Consider the following 14,705-nt stretch of genomic DNA (forward strand, 5'->3'; position numbering starts at 1 on the left):
TAATTATAGGTGAATTATATGCAATAACTCGATGTCGTTTAGCGGACAGCTTAAGTGCAACGAAAATTAATAAGGGGGCGATTTTATACATTTATGAAGAACACGATTAATACGCGTTCATTTTACTTTGATATTTATTATTTAATTACGAGAATAATCACGTCTATATCTCACAACAGTGTCAGGTATTTTAATTTCCTGCAACAGCATTTTAATCTCCTTCGATTCTTTGATTTATCAAAGGAAGAGCTCTGCGATGAATAATGGTATTCCTTTACGAGACATCCTTCCGAAAACAAAAAATTCCCCGTTCTAACGATTTCGCGCACAAGAAATATAATCGGAAGCAAATGTACGGTGGAGTAAACCATGGTACAAACAAGCTCATCAATTTTCCACGGGAAAAAAAAGGGAGGAGGAGCGAAAGGTAAAAACCGAGGGCCGCCGGCGCTTCGCCGAACGATTCATATTCTCCTGATCGCAGGCCACCGCCGCGGTACGATTCAATTTTCCGCGTAATTGCCCGCCATCATTAATAATCGAAAATTGAACTTCCGCGATACTTTCGTTCGCCGAAGTCAATTAAACTTTTCTCGGCTACATTAATCACGCCGCTACCTCCCACCCCGATAAGACGTTATTACGTGGATGTAAAACGCGATCGCGCCGAATATCGGCGCTTCGCGGTGAAGAGAGAGAGTAAGAGAGAAGATAAGGAGAGAGTAAAAGAGAAAAACAGGCGAAAACGAAGTAGAATGAACTCTAGGCCGATTCGATTCTTTTTCTCTCCCTCCCTCCTCTTCGCCGCCCCCTGGTTGCCACCGGCCCGTCGATCCCGCTGCTCGTCTAACCTAACCCTAGCCGCCGGTTAAGAGGTCCCCCGGGAGTGGACGCGGAGGAGGTGAAATGGAAGAGGCAATTAATTAATCCCGGACGAAAGTATGCCGAAGAAGTTCCAACACGTTTCTCCCCCACGGCTACCTGGCCTCTCTCTGTTTCCTTCGCGAAACAATAGGGATTGCGAGTGGTACCCTCGAGAGAGAGAGAGCGAAAGAGAGAGAGAGTGAGAGAGAGAGAGAGCCCGGAAATACTCGACGATTCCTAGTAACGAAGCGGCGGAAGTCGTCGGTCGCCGTCCCCGGGATTTCCATAAAGTTTTCAGAACTTTCCGAATAAACACGGGATACCGGGCGCGAGCCCCCCTTTTCGCCGCCGCCCCCCACCCTGCCGCAGTTAACGGGAACAACTTTTCCATTTCCGTTCTCCGTGCCCACGCGTCCCCCCGCGCGCGAGAAACTCGGACCGCTTCTTCGGGGATTTCGGATCGGACGGTCCCCTTGGCCGAATCTTCTGTCGCCAAACTTCTTTTTTCGTAAATCGACGGATTTTTTGTTGCGCGGCTTCAGTCACTGTTAAGCTGCGGATTTTACGCGCTTATTTGTCGCTGCGAGAGACTAAAAGTATATATGTATGATTATATTAATATGTTATTTAATATCTATTATATTATAATATATAATAGACGCAATATTATATTATAATATATAATAGATATAAGACTATATTTTAATATATAATACTATAATATAATATTTACTCCATGTACTTAAATTATTTAGTCGAATAAGGAAGGTTATGTCAAATATGAATTCCTATTAAATTCGTAAGTTAATATAAAAAAGATTGCGTTTGTACTAATAACGTACATTAACTCCATGTAACTGAAAAAGGCCTCACTACCCTATTAATAAAGAATAATAATAATAATATCACTTCGAACAAATACATGCCATTAGCACTTCCCTGAAATTGTCTTTCCACCCAATTACGACTTTATTGTTTGTTTAAACTGGTGTTGGTTCCTGGTAACAATTATTTCCTACTTATTACTCACCCGTTTGCCACAAGCAGGATTAGTGTACAAGTGTATAGTCACCGGTGGGACAAGGGCGGCGAACATTATGCCGCGGCGTCCCGAAGAGTCGGTTGAAGTTTCACAAAACTCAAAGGGGTTGCGAGACCATAAATCGTCTTTGTTGTTTCGGGGCTCGTTTATTCTCCTCCCGTTTCTGTTATCTGATTAGGAGAGATAGTGGTAAATTGTTCCCTCGGTGGAAATGTTTGATACTGTAGCCGGGGCTATTTAAGGTGGAATTATTCCGGAGCTTTAATGGTTTCTATGGAATCGCTTGTGGCTCGTTACGGGGACAGGGTTAATCCCGAATAAAAAATCTACGAGGGAATTTTGAAAAATATGTTGAATACGTTCTAGAATTGCTACTATTCCATGTAATAATTAAGGAATATTTTAGGATTAAGTATTCATGCTAGATTAGTGTTATAATAACTGAAAACACCGAAGAAGTTCCCATTTGCTAAACATAGTCGATCAAGATTAATTATTTTAGCAGGGATAAAATAAAGATATATTAAATTTCGGAAATATTATACATGAAAGCTTCGCGTACGCGCCGCTAAGGGTCGGACGCGTGAGGAACGGCGCCACTGGCGCGGAAGAACTTGGAAAAGTAATTTCTAACCTCCACTACGCGATATGAAAACTGAGGAAAGCAGGAACGTTTAATTGGCGATTCTCTAATTTTAGGTTAGTATATAAGTGGTAATTAGGGTTAGAAAAAAGGGGAGAATCGTATAAAAAAATTTAATAAACTCTAATTTCAGACGAATCCATTGGCATTCCCTTAATCCTACACCCAAGAAGAAGAAAAAATCGAAAACATATTATATACATAGTACAAGAAACTATTTTCTATTATAAAATCATTTCCTACACAAGTTCTCTATAAAAAATATTGCATCCTGCGTCGGTGTACATTTAATATTCAAATTTAAAAAGAAAGCAAGTTTGTTTTATCCAGCGGCCGGATCTGACAAAAAGATATAAAAAAGGAACGGGCTGTTCCACATTCTGCGGCATCCCTCTGCCATTCATCGTTGCCAGGTGTGCGCGCAACCTCCGAAGCGACGGGAGACGAATGGGATTTGCATTGCTCCGGCCACGGGGAATGGTAAATAATCAGAGATCGATCGACTCGTCAAACGTGAGAACCGCATCCGGCGCTCTTCTCCTTAGCAGCAAATCGGTCCGAGAAACACGGCCGGCTGGAAGAATAATGCTAGCCGGCTCCTCCGAATGGCTCGGAGAATTTTCTTGAGCACGGTAATGATGTTTTATGCGAGAAGAATCATAGCCCTTCCGGGAGCCGTGCGCCGTTTACGAGAAATCGATGCGCTCACGCGGATAAGACATTTTGCAAGTAGCCTGTAACAGCGATAGAAAAGTGGAGCCGGCCGCCGCCGCCGCCAAGCGAGTATTACGCCTTTTCTTTTACCGAGGCGCTCGGCTTCCCGCAATTACCGAACGGATTATTAAAATAATAAGGAAATACGAAATCATCTAGGAGCGCATTGGGAATTTTCAAATTGGACTGGGAATTCTGCGAGAATAGCGCGGCCGCGAGATGCTCGGTGTCCTCTGCTCGCCGAACGCGATCCGTCCGACGCGGCGAAAGATTTTAATCGACCGAGCACAATTTCTTCGCTTAATTACAATCGGCTCGAGCGAGTGCAATTAGGATTAAAAAGACAGAACGATAATTAAAGCTGCGATTAAACGTTTCTCTCAAGGATATCGTACCTTTAAAATGGTCTATTTAATTTAAATTAAATCGATCGATCTCCTTCGCGATTTTTAAATAAAAATTCCTATCTTAAAAATAAAAATAAAAATTCTTATCTTCATATGAAAATTAAAGCTATTAGAGCATTTTATAAAGAAAAATGTAATCTATGATTTCGATTATTTTTTTTCAAAGGCGCGGTCTTATTGCCACGCGGTATCGTCGAAAGAAACAAAGGAATCCGCAGAGGGTCGAGGAATCCGGGAAATCTGAGAAGAACCGAGGATGGTAGCGAAGTCGATCAAGTGTCGTGAATCGAGCCGCGGCAATCGAGAACCTTTCCTCGTTCTCGCTAGTTTCGCGCGGCATCGGCGAAGTTTCTCAAAATCGACGCCGGTCCTCGATCCGGAAGTTTCTTCGGAACGGCGCAAAAGTGGCACGGCGATCTCCGTTTCTTCGCGAACTCGAGGTCGGAGGCTTTCAACAGGTACGCTCAACTTCTTCGTTTTTCTTTTCTTTTTTTTATCCTAGGCGATCGTTTCCACGGATTACGCGGTGAACAGAGTGAAAATGTGTCGCCGTGTCGGATATAAAGAATTAGTTGATCTATAACATTGAATCGTCAATTTAAAATAATTATTTTCATAATACTCTTTTCGTTGAATTCTCGGTTCTTCGAATTTATTTACCAAGACGTACTTGTGCGATAAAATAATATTTAACTAACTTCCTGGGCGTGGGTATCGATTTGTTTAAGGAACGGAAAAATACTGTAGCGGAATTTGCGAAAACCGTTTCCTGCCGATATTAAATTGTAATAATTTTATCTGATGCAGGAATAGATTTTAGGGAACATTGATATCATCAATTCAATCGAATCAATTTGTAAGAGAACATTTCTAGCTTCTCGAAATAGTACTTCCTTGAGGGAAAGGAAGTGATTGATGTGAAACGCGGTTGGAACAGTTGACAAATATGTATAGACCTTTAAATATTGAATGAAACGAAATTGGATTGAAATTTGGCCAATGTATCAAGAATGCTACCATCTAAATTTTAAATATTACGCTTCTTTAAAACTGAATTATATAAATTAAATTATGTTATTCGAGAACTGTGATTACGATGATTTTTCGAAAATCTTGAAAATTATTTGATACTTTCCATCGATTTCTCTTCGAAGCATGTCAATATTGCGTACAATCTGGCGCAGAACGCTCGATAACAATAATGACCCAATATGCCAATAAGCAAATAAAGTTAAAAAGATATTTTCGATATTTTCCTGGTTTCGTGAACCGTCGCGCTGCCGCGGGTAATATAATTCGCCGAGCGGAAAGAAGGATCTTGGAAAATACCGGCGGAAACACAAGGATTCGACTAATTAGCTAATAGTCTATCACTGTTTAATAAAGTAACGAGGTAACCGTCACCGGGCCGATGTCGCCCCGCCGCAAAGACAACGCCGTTTCCGCGTATTTACGCGGCTGAGAGCACGAGTCGCCCGTGGGACCCGGGGCACGCCGGGATTTATTTCGCTGCTTTTAATGAAATGAGTGCCGGGAATTTAATTAACCCTTCGCCGTAATGAAGAAACAGGGCGCACGTGTGGATAATACATTTAATCCGGCGCGAGTCGCGAGCGTGTCGCGCGGCTGTCTAGCCTCGTTTTCGGCTATTTTTCGCGAGGACTCCTTTGTTTGCCGCGCGCGCGCGCGCGCGGCACGTTGCGGAAATGCAACCGTGCGACAACGTTGCACCTGTTTCCACTAAACTTTTTTATGAGTGACGTGGCCGCGGTGCTTGCGAAGGGAGAATTGTTACCGCGAACTGTCCTCGTACGGCGGGCTCTCGAGCGTGATGCGCGTCGCCGCAGTAAAGATAACTCGACAATTAAATGCAGCGCGAACGTCAGCTACTCGACGCCGAATACTTTCTGCTCAGCTGAACTGATCTTAAACCAGCCCCGAATGCATCTCTGGCACCTGCTCCCACCATGCACTACAATTTTTATATTTTCCAAACACCTCGAATATTCGAACGAATATAATTGAATATAATTGATTATTTTAAGTATTGGCAAAAATTAAATTCAATTCGCAAGAATTTGCACTCCAATTTTTATATTTTCCAAACACTTCGAATATTCGAATGAATATAATCGAATATAATAGATTATTTTAAGCATTAGCAAAAATTATATTTAATTCGCAAGAATTTGCACTCCAATTTTTATATTTTCCAAACACTTCGAACATTCGAATGAATATAATCGAATATAATTGATTATTTTAAGCATTAGCAAAAATTAAATAACAATTCGCAAGAATTTGCACAAAGCTTGAGAAATGTCATAAGTACTGTTTTAAACGATTATTTATCGAATATCAAACGATATCGTCCGAAATATTAATTTATTATTAAATAGCACTCGAACGAGTATTATCGTATCGTCGCACTGAACGCGCCAGTAATTTAATCGAAATAATTCATCGAGTTAAATATTAATGGGAAACGTCGCTATGTTAATTGTACGGTTCGCAATTTGTACGATTGTTACAGAACCGATCGAAAAATTCAGATCCGTGTGTAATATACGAATTTATAGGATCCGTGACATTTTCCGGGTGTCTCCGCAAATTTCATCGCTCCGCGTTTAAAATGCATTTATGCCGCTGGCCAAATCACTGTCGCGTGTTTCCAATAATCTCTTACAGCTGATTTAAATGTTAATTGACTAGGTCAATACGACGTCGATTCTATAATAAACCGAGGAAATAAATGAATCTGAGGAGAGAAGAATTATTCGAAATATATGAAAAGAAAATGTCACTCACCGTTCTCAGAAAAGTGAGCGAAAAGTAGCACTGGCCGCTTTCGCGCGTCGGCTAAATATAAGATTAGAAAATCGTCGTCGCCTCTTGGATATGGAAAGACGAAGATAGGGAAAAATCGAGACGCGCTCGAAACCGTCGATCGTGCCGAGAGAATGTTCGCGCGGATGCTGGCCTCGCTCCGAGCGCATCGCGCGCGGCTACACCAGCCGAACGTCCCGCAGGGAATAACACACGCCGCCGGGCAAACACTAATACGCGACGGTGGGCGTATCGTGTACGTATCACGCGGAAACAACAGTGAAACTCACGACTGATTGGGGACCGGCGAACTGCCTATACACAGATGAACCGCAGCCGTGAAAGTGCAAACTATTACCGGCGGTACCTGGCCAACTTCATGCAAATTGAAATGACAACCGACAATGAAACAGCCGCTAGAAATCCTCTAACTCCTCTGGCACCCGAGACCATTACAACGTCTTCTATTTACACCATAAAGTATGATAATTAGCCGCGGTCGGAGCCCTCCTCTTCATAAAGCTTTTCGAACCCATTATCGCCGAGCTGTGGAATCTTTGCGGCTCCGTACCGTATTCGGTTCAACAAATATCTGCGTTCAAAATATCCGCGTCCGTGCAGACGCGACCATTGCTCTCGCGCGAATCGATGGCATTTCCATTTTATTCCCGCGGCAAGACCTCTCCCGTCGGCGAAAGAAATTTTTCCACGGGGCTTGGCCGTTCAATTTTGGAAATGGCGACCTGTGACAGTACATGGTCGAATTGCAATTTTGACCGTGCAATTGTTACGTTTCATTGATGAGAAACAGTGATCCATTGCTTCGATATCTAAAGTGTAACAGTTCGAACATGGTTGTTGAAGATTTTAGGTCCATAATTTCTGAAGAATTGAACGATGGAGCTGGATATAGAAGAGAGAACGTGATATTTTCGTAAAATTATCAACGTCCCTTCGAGCGCATTACAGTAGTCACCGAACTGCTGTATAAATTTACAACATGGAATTAAAAATACCACGAACGCGCGTATTTTAGCGTATGTTAGAGAGTTCGTTGACCCCCGTCGATCACGTGTCTCGCGTGTACCCGTCGACGGCACAACGAACTCCGCGCGATCCGAATAGATTGTTCTTAATAAATAAAAGTCGGCGCGCGGAATAATTCGCGGAGCAACGTCTCGCGCGACGCACGGATCTCGCCGTGGACGATCTCCGGATGGTCCGCGGGACACGTCGAGACGACGATGGTCCGCGGGAATTTCCCCAAGGCCGCGCGGCAGCGTTGAAAATTCGTTGACCAGCGAGACCAGAAATGCGGCGGCGGTTTGTGACAGCAGGTGTCCGTTTCAATTTACTTATCACGCCGGACGACGGTGTGCTCGTGTTTAATCCCATCGCGGTCGAGACCGGTCGCGAAAAAAAAAAAAGAAAAAAAGAAAGAAAGAAACCAGGCCAGCAAAACCCTTTCGAAAACGTGGCCCATTGTGCGGCCCTCCACCCCGCGCGCGGCCCCCTCCCTCGCGCCTTTCTTTTTCGGTAAACTTGCACCCGTTTCTTTATCAACATTTCACTCGATTCCGCAACCGCGATCCGCTTTCGTTTTTCCCTGTTTCCCTCCCTTTTTCCCTCCCATTTCCCCCTCCCCCTTTCCTCCCCTGTTTCCCGGCGCCGACCCGTGTCCCGCTTTCGTTTCATCCTTTTGCAACCCTTTCTTTGCCGGTTTCGGCGGCCTAACATTTATCTCGGCGTTTTGTATTAATTAATCGTTCCTGCTGTACCGCGCGCGGCCTTCTTTTTTCCAAGTCTCGTTCTTTTTGCCCACGTGCTTCTTCCGGGGGATTCGCGTCTTCCTTTTCTGTGCGGATTAATCGTCGCTCCTCTGTGTCCGACATTTTGTTCGCCGACTCGGTCGCGTTTCTTTGGAATCTCGCGCGCGTTTTTCCACCTTTCTCGCAATCCGTTCGCCTTGCTTTCCGGAACGATGTTTTCGCGGTTCGTGCGCCGGTTTTTAAGAAATCGAGGGAGAGTCTCGGTTATCCGAACCGATAACGAGGCGCCTCGTTATCCGAACGGCCTTCGCGGTTTACGGACATCCGATAAGACGACTTACGGTTTTACTTTAAATTTCGTTGTTATTAATTAAGAGCGCTTCTCGGGGCGACCTACATTTTGTCAGTCCAGGATAGCCTTCGTTTCGAACGTCATTTTCACGTGGCAGTTGCGCTCTCGTTTTACTTAATAAAACTTCGCTTCGCAACTGTGAATTATTTTTCAGCTTATTTACAGCATCCTTTGCTTCCCTCCGCCTCCTCCATCGCTTCCTCAAACTTTCATGCTTCAAGCCTCCTTACACGGTTTATATTAATTATTTTTCCGAATTCGTTGTCCCGCCGCGTGCCTGAATTTTCATTTTGTTAATTATAAAAACGGCTACGCCGATTCCACGGTTTTTAATTCCTATTTTAAAGCCTGTAGTTTTTTTTTCATACAACTTTGCGCAGCTACACAAGTTTCCCCGTCGAAAGGTGGAAGAAAAAGGAATTTGCCAGTTAATGGGTGAAGAGCGGAGGCCGCGAGCGCGAAGCAACGAAGCCGGTCCGACGCGAAACTTTTGTCCCGAAATTGACTGGGATCCGCGAGTACATATCGAGAGCTCGATCCCGTCGCCCGGTAAACACACGGAAAAATTTCAATTTCCAGCTAACAAACCGGTCGCCTTCGCCCCCTTCCCCATCCCTCCCCTCCCACCGGCATCCAACCACCCCGCCCACGTTTAACCGGAGGGCGTCTGTGCGCCCCGGCCCTCCGAGAGCACGCTCGTCGCCGGGCTACGCCAGAAATTTCCCATCAAACCCGCATTTACACCTTCAATCTGAGAGAAGGCCGGATCCCTTAATACCAGCCCGAGCACCGGGCCCGGGGCAGGAAGGGGGAGAGGGAGCGAGAGAGGGGGTGGGTGGGGTGGAAAAAGCCGTCTCGCCGCGTCTCGTCGAGTCTCGTCGCGTCGCCCCGGCCCCGATTTCGCCGATGAAGCTCTCTCTCCCGGCCGCGATTCCAACCCTCCTCCCCTCTTTTGTTCCCCGATTGAATGGGTAGGCTCGATATCAATTGAAACGTTCCCCGGCAGCGACTCCATCGGCTCGACCAACAGAAAATTTTTAATGAAAGTCACGAGGGTGCATAAATGTAACGGCGGATCCTCCGACCGGGGGGAGAAGTAAGACGACTTAGAGTTGGGGGGTGGACCCGTCGGAGAAACCGGGAAGAAAGGGGAGCAGAAAGGGAGATAGAGAGATAGAGAGATAGATAGTGAGAGAGAAAAAGAGAGAGGGATGTTGGCGAATGACACTTTATGATGTAATATTCTCGATATCAGACTCGCTTCCATTGTTCACAGAACCAATTTCATATTTTTACCCCTTGCCCTACTATTTTATCCACTGTAAATTTTTACGCTTGAACGAAAAAATTTTAATCCACTAATAATAAATTTAAATAATCGGAAACCTGTTTTCGCAGATTGATACCAATTTTCTCATTCTCCTCCAAGTATATAAAATAAAGTCTCTTGCAAAAACTTTTTGCAAAAAATTTTCTGGCTATAATAATTTTTCGCGGCGCCTTAGAGTCGTCGCTCGACCGCAAAAGGGTTAAACGGGCATGGACAGTCGTGTTCCCACCGTATTATTATTTGTCGCTGAATTGCGTTTAATTTACACCGAGAGGGAACAGAGAGTACATAGAGAACAAGGGTGATAAAGATGAAGAGGGAAACAGAAACAAGAGAGGGGGAAGAGAGAAGAGAGACTCGAGGTTCGAGAGAGAGAGAGAGAGAGAGAGAGAGCCGGGTAATCTCGACATCTTGTTACAGGGACCTGGGGGGCATAAGAAAGAAGCGGCCCGACGGTCGAGGAGGGGGCGGGGGAGAGTGGGGTTGGGGGGAGGGAGAGGACGGACGAGAGACCTCTTCGTGGCCGCGTTCAATTAAAGCGTCACCTCGCGGAGGAAACTTTTATATGAATGGTTTTCATTACGTCGCGGACTTATTAAAGCCGTCTTCGCGCGAGCATTAATATCCCTCGTCCAGACGAGTTTTGTTATCAGCCACGACCCATTCAGCCGGCCGTGCCACCCTGGATACGTAATAGGCGGTTTTATCATTCCCGACAAGGCTGCCGGCTAGACGCCAACTAAACGGTGCCCCGTCCCCGTCCCCCTCCCCCTGCCCCTCCCTGCTCGGCCGCCCCCGCGAATTAACGAACAATTTGCCGGTGACAATGTCCGCATTGTTGAACGGCATGCTCCCTGGCAGCTCCCGAGAAGGCCACCGTCAAGGTAAGCTTTTTAGGACGCTCGTTTCGTCGCCTGCGTGCGGGATGCTGACTTGATTTCTTCTCGAGACGTGCCGAATAGAAATACTTCAGGTAATGCTAGTAGGTAATACTTGAGGTAATGCTAGTAGGTAATACTTGATTATTACATAAACTAAATCCTCTCCGATTCTCCTCCAACATGTTGAAAAAAGTGGACAATTTGAGGAGAAGAGAACTTCGCTTTTATAGTTGCGACAATTGTCGACCATTCACACGAATTATAGTTGTCTTATTGTCATTAATTTCTGTATACATTTGTGCAATAAATTAAATAGAGTAATTAATAAAGAGGCGCGTCTCTTAAGATATTAAATCTTGTCGTATAAAATATTGTACAGTAGAGACTCCCTTACCTAAACATTTATTGTACATTTATTTTATTCAGGTGCCCAAACGTTCCCTTACCTAATCATTTTATTACCTGCATTATCACCGAACAGAGAACACAATGAAATTTTTATACAATCCACTGTATTAATATCAGAATATTCCAAAAATAAATCTTTAGATAACAGAAGCTCTTCCTGTATTTATATCCTCAAAAATGAATGAAATTATTGCACTCACCTAATGCTATTTTCCTAAGTCCAAGTGGAAGTCGATGCACGTTCGGTCGCGTGCAAAAATTATTGTCCTGCTTGCGAGTCCTCGGGGTCCAGAGCCCTGAAACACGAAACAGATGTCCGACGTGAGAATGACAACGGAAAGGAGGCGCGGTAAAATATTTACGAAACCTACGGTTTCACGGTGACGGGCGTTACACGGACATATTTGTAAGAAAAATATCGCGATGGGGTGAATCGGAAGGTAGGAAACGGAGCAACTCCCGGCGCGCCGGTGACAGTGCGACGCCGGTGGAAAAACCCAGTCCGGATTGGAAAATAAAATATATTCCCATCCACGCTCGCGGCACGATAGCAGCATAAAATGTCACGTGCCGTTTCATTCTTAAGATTTAAGCGGTCATAAACTTTAGATAGGATATCCGCCGCCGCGACCCCGCATACGGAGCACTCGGCAATATCGCGGAATCTTACATTTCCTAGCGTGTACACATAATCTCGGGCATCCATCATATATAGGCTGCACGAACGCCGCATTATTTTCCTTCTTCCAACAATTTTTCACGAAAAAAAGAAAAAAAGAACCAGAGAAAATCCTGAACCCCTTCCGAACACAATTTGCTCTTTAACTAACGGATAAAATAATTTGTTCCGTATAAAATTGCGATTTAGCTGGATGAAATATTGCGGGCAATTATTCTATTCCTTGTAAAACTGACGATTAACGAGAACTGTATTTTTATTATTCTATGCGTTACTTGAGAACAGAATGCGATCAAGAGTTCATTCGAAATAGATAAGATTTTTTTACCGAGATCTTAATATATAAAATATTTCAAGAAAAATCACCGTATCACTGTTTTTTTATTAATTAAGCGTTTATTATGTCTTATGTTTCCGAGGGTTCAATAATACTTATTAATTTCTCTCGTCGCGGTAACGCGATCGTTCACCCTCGCTTACGAAGTTCCAGATTAAATTGCCGCGATAAGTAGGCTTGCATTTTAGTGTCAATCTCTATTTACGCGGCCGTTGCGCGCGGATTAATAGATAACGATATATATATAACAACGAGGATTTTTTTTTATGAAGCTCGATATAAAATAAATGTCACGTAAAGAACGCCGGACGGGCGTATGGCCGTTCTAAAACCTCGCGTTGATGTTCTTGTAATGGAAATTTTACGACGGTACAATAAGAATTTTTTATACCGCCCCGGTCGGAACAAGATCTTTCACTTTTAATAATAATACGGTCAGAAGAAGCATGCATAAATACAAATTCTTTTGTAGTTGCACTTTGGCTCGACTTTATTCAACGCCCTGTTGCATATCGGACGACGAAAATCACTATGAAAAATTCGAGAGAAACTCCTGTGTGCACTATGACTTAATTCACAGCTGATAAATTCCAAGCAGGAAACCTATATTTAAATAAAATATATTTATATATAAAATATATTTATATATAATTTATATATTCGTATAAATTTATAATTTAATATTTATTACATGGCAATCTGTATTTCAAAGTTTAAATATTAATAGCGAAGGAGTAAGTCTTCGTTTGACGTGATATTATATGGCAAGGGGTGCAATTAAATTAGTCGCGACAAATGCGAATTTCTGACAGAACCTGACAAATACGAATTTCCGCAGGAAACGATAAGAATTCTTAAAAGGTGGAGGTCGATCGCTCGGAAGCCGCAAGTTATTAGCGCGTTCACGGGCCCCGCCGTCGCGCCCTCGATTTATGATCAATCGTGTCCGAAGGCACTTCGCGCCGACAACTCAATTTCTGACACGGCGGCTGCCGATATCACGATTACAGCGGGAGCGCATCAAAGCACCTGAAACTGTAATAGCCGGCGTTTCCTCTCGGCGGAGGCCGTTAATAGCGACGAAGCAGCCGGCTTATTGCCGGGAACGGCTTTCTCATCGGGCGAAATAAGTGTCCTAATAGTTAGAGGGTCCCGGCTGGTAGGGCGCCTTATAAAAGTGGAAACAAGCACCGGGACACATTCGACTGATCCATAAACACCGATACCGTTATCGAAAGGGAGCAACAGAGCCTCTATCCGGTTGGCCATTTTCTTGATGCTCGGTTCACCACTTAGCGTTTCCGCGCCCGTATCGCCCGGCTCCGTTAATGCTCGCTGATACACGGCGTCCCCCCCCTCGTTCGCCGCGCACGGCGCGCTGCACCCGTGTTCGCAGCATTGTTTCGCAGAGTCCGTCGCTTTGTCGAGAAATCCTGTTACCCCGCGCATTTAGTCCCGGGGCTCACTTTCTTTCTCTCCCATTCCCGGAGCAGCTCTGTTGCTTTGGATTTTCAGCCCTTGTTCCATTGTAATTGAACCGGCGCGGCGCCGTTTCCGCGACGCTTTGAATACGGAACGTCGGATGATGAGACTCGACGCTACGATTGCTTTAGACAACGTGGGATTATCGAATAATTAGATATTAAATATCTTACTAATATAAATATATTCATAATAAAGTCTACAAATATTTAAACTATTTAATTTGATCTTTACGTTACTTAATCCTTTGCACTCTAAAGCACCACTAAAATTGTTCCATTAAGTTCCAAAATAATATTTATAACAATAAGGTTTAGATTTGAAAAAAATTGTCGGATAGTAGAACTGTTACTACGAGTTACAAGAAACAATTTCATGCGTGTAAAATACATTTTGTTAAACAAAATGGAAATAGCATGAGCCGGGAAAATCATTTCACATTTACAGTGAAAAGGGTTGAAGTACTTCTCGCGCGGAGTTACATTTATAGAAAACATTGAAACGGCAAGAATGACTGTTTTTTTTTTTATTTTATAGTTAGCTCCGAGTAGCGTAAAATGTTTTATGGTGGCGGTAATTCACGGGAACGTCTCTGTCGGAGGCGGTCATAAATTTGCGAACGGCGTCGCGCGTGTATTTTTCAGTCGAAGAAATAAAGGGAGGCAATCGGTCGCCGTTACACGACTCCCGGAATTATACCCGGAATTCCCGTATTACTTTCCCGATGACCCGCGCGACCTGCATTATCGATATTCATCGATCGCATTACCGTTAGCGGTACCTCTATGGGAAACTGACCCCGTAAAACCGCAACGCGCGCCAGAAATGGGAAAATTTCTTGCCCGGTGTTCAGAAGTTTCAGACGTTACGGAGAATTTAGAGAGCGGGGACTGTATTACTCGGCGATTACGATTTATCGCGAGATATGCTATTACTTTAACCCTTTGCGCTCGAAGCGATTTTCAATGTAA

General features: G+C 44.1%; 1 long non-coding RNA gene across 4 annotated transcripts in view; it reads right to left on the minus strand.

The window, feature by feature from the left end:
* Positions 1-14,705, minus strand: part of LOC144478980 (uncharacterized) — a 249,846-nt gene that overhangs the window by 25,299 nt on the left and 209,842 nt on the right. For 3 of the 4 annotated variants that reach the window (XR_013495431.1, XR_013495429.1, XR_013495430.1), the window contains one exon: positions 11,468-11,532. This is a non-coding gene — a long non-coding RNA (uncharacterized LOC144478980). Of the gene's footprint in view, positions 1-11,436; positions 11,533-14,705 lie in introns of those variants that run through there. The other variant, XR_013495428.1, reaches the window with a different exon arrangement.

This window comes from Augochlora pura, chromosome 3 (assembly GCF_028453695.1).
Source record: "Augochlora pura isolate Apur16 chromosome 3, APUR_v2.2.1, whole genome shotgun sequence".
NCBI lineage: Eukaryota > Metazoa > Arthropoda > Insecta > Hymenoptera > Halictidae > Augochlora > Augochlora pura.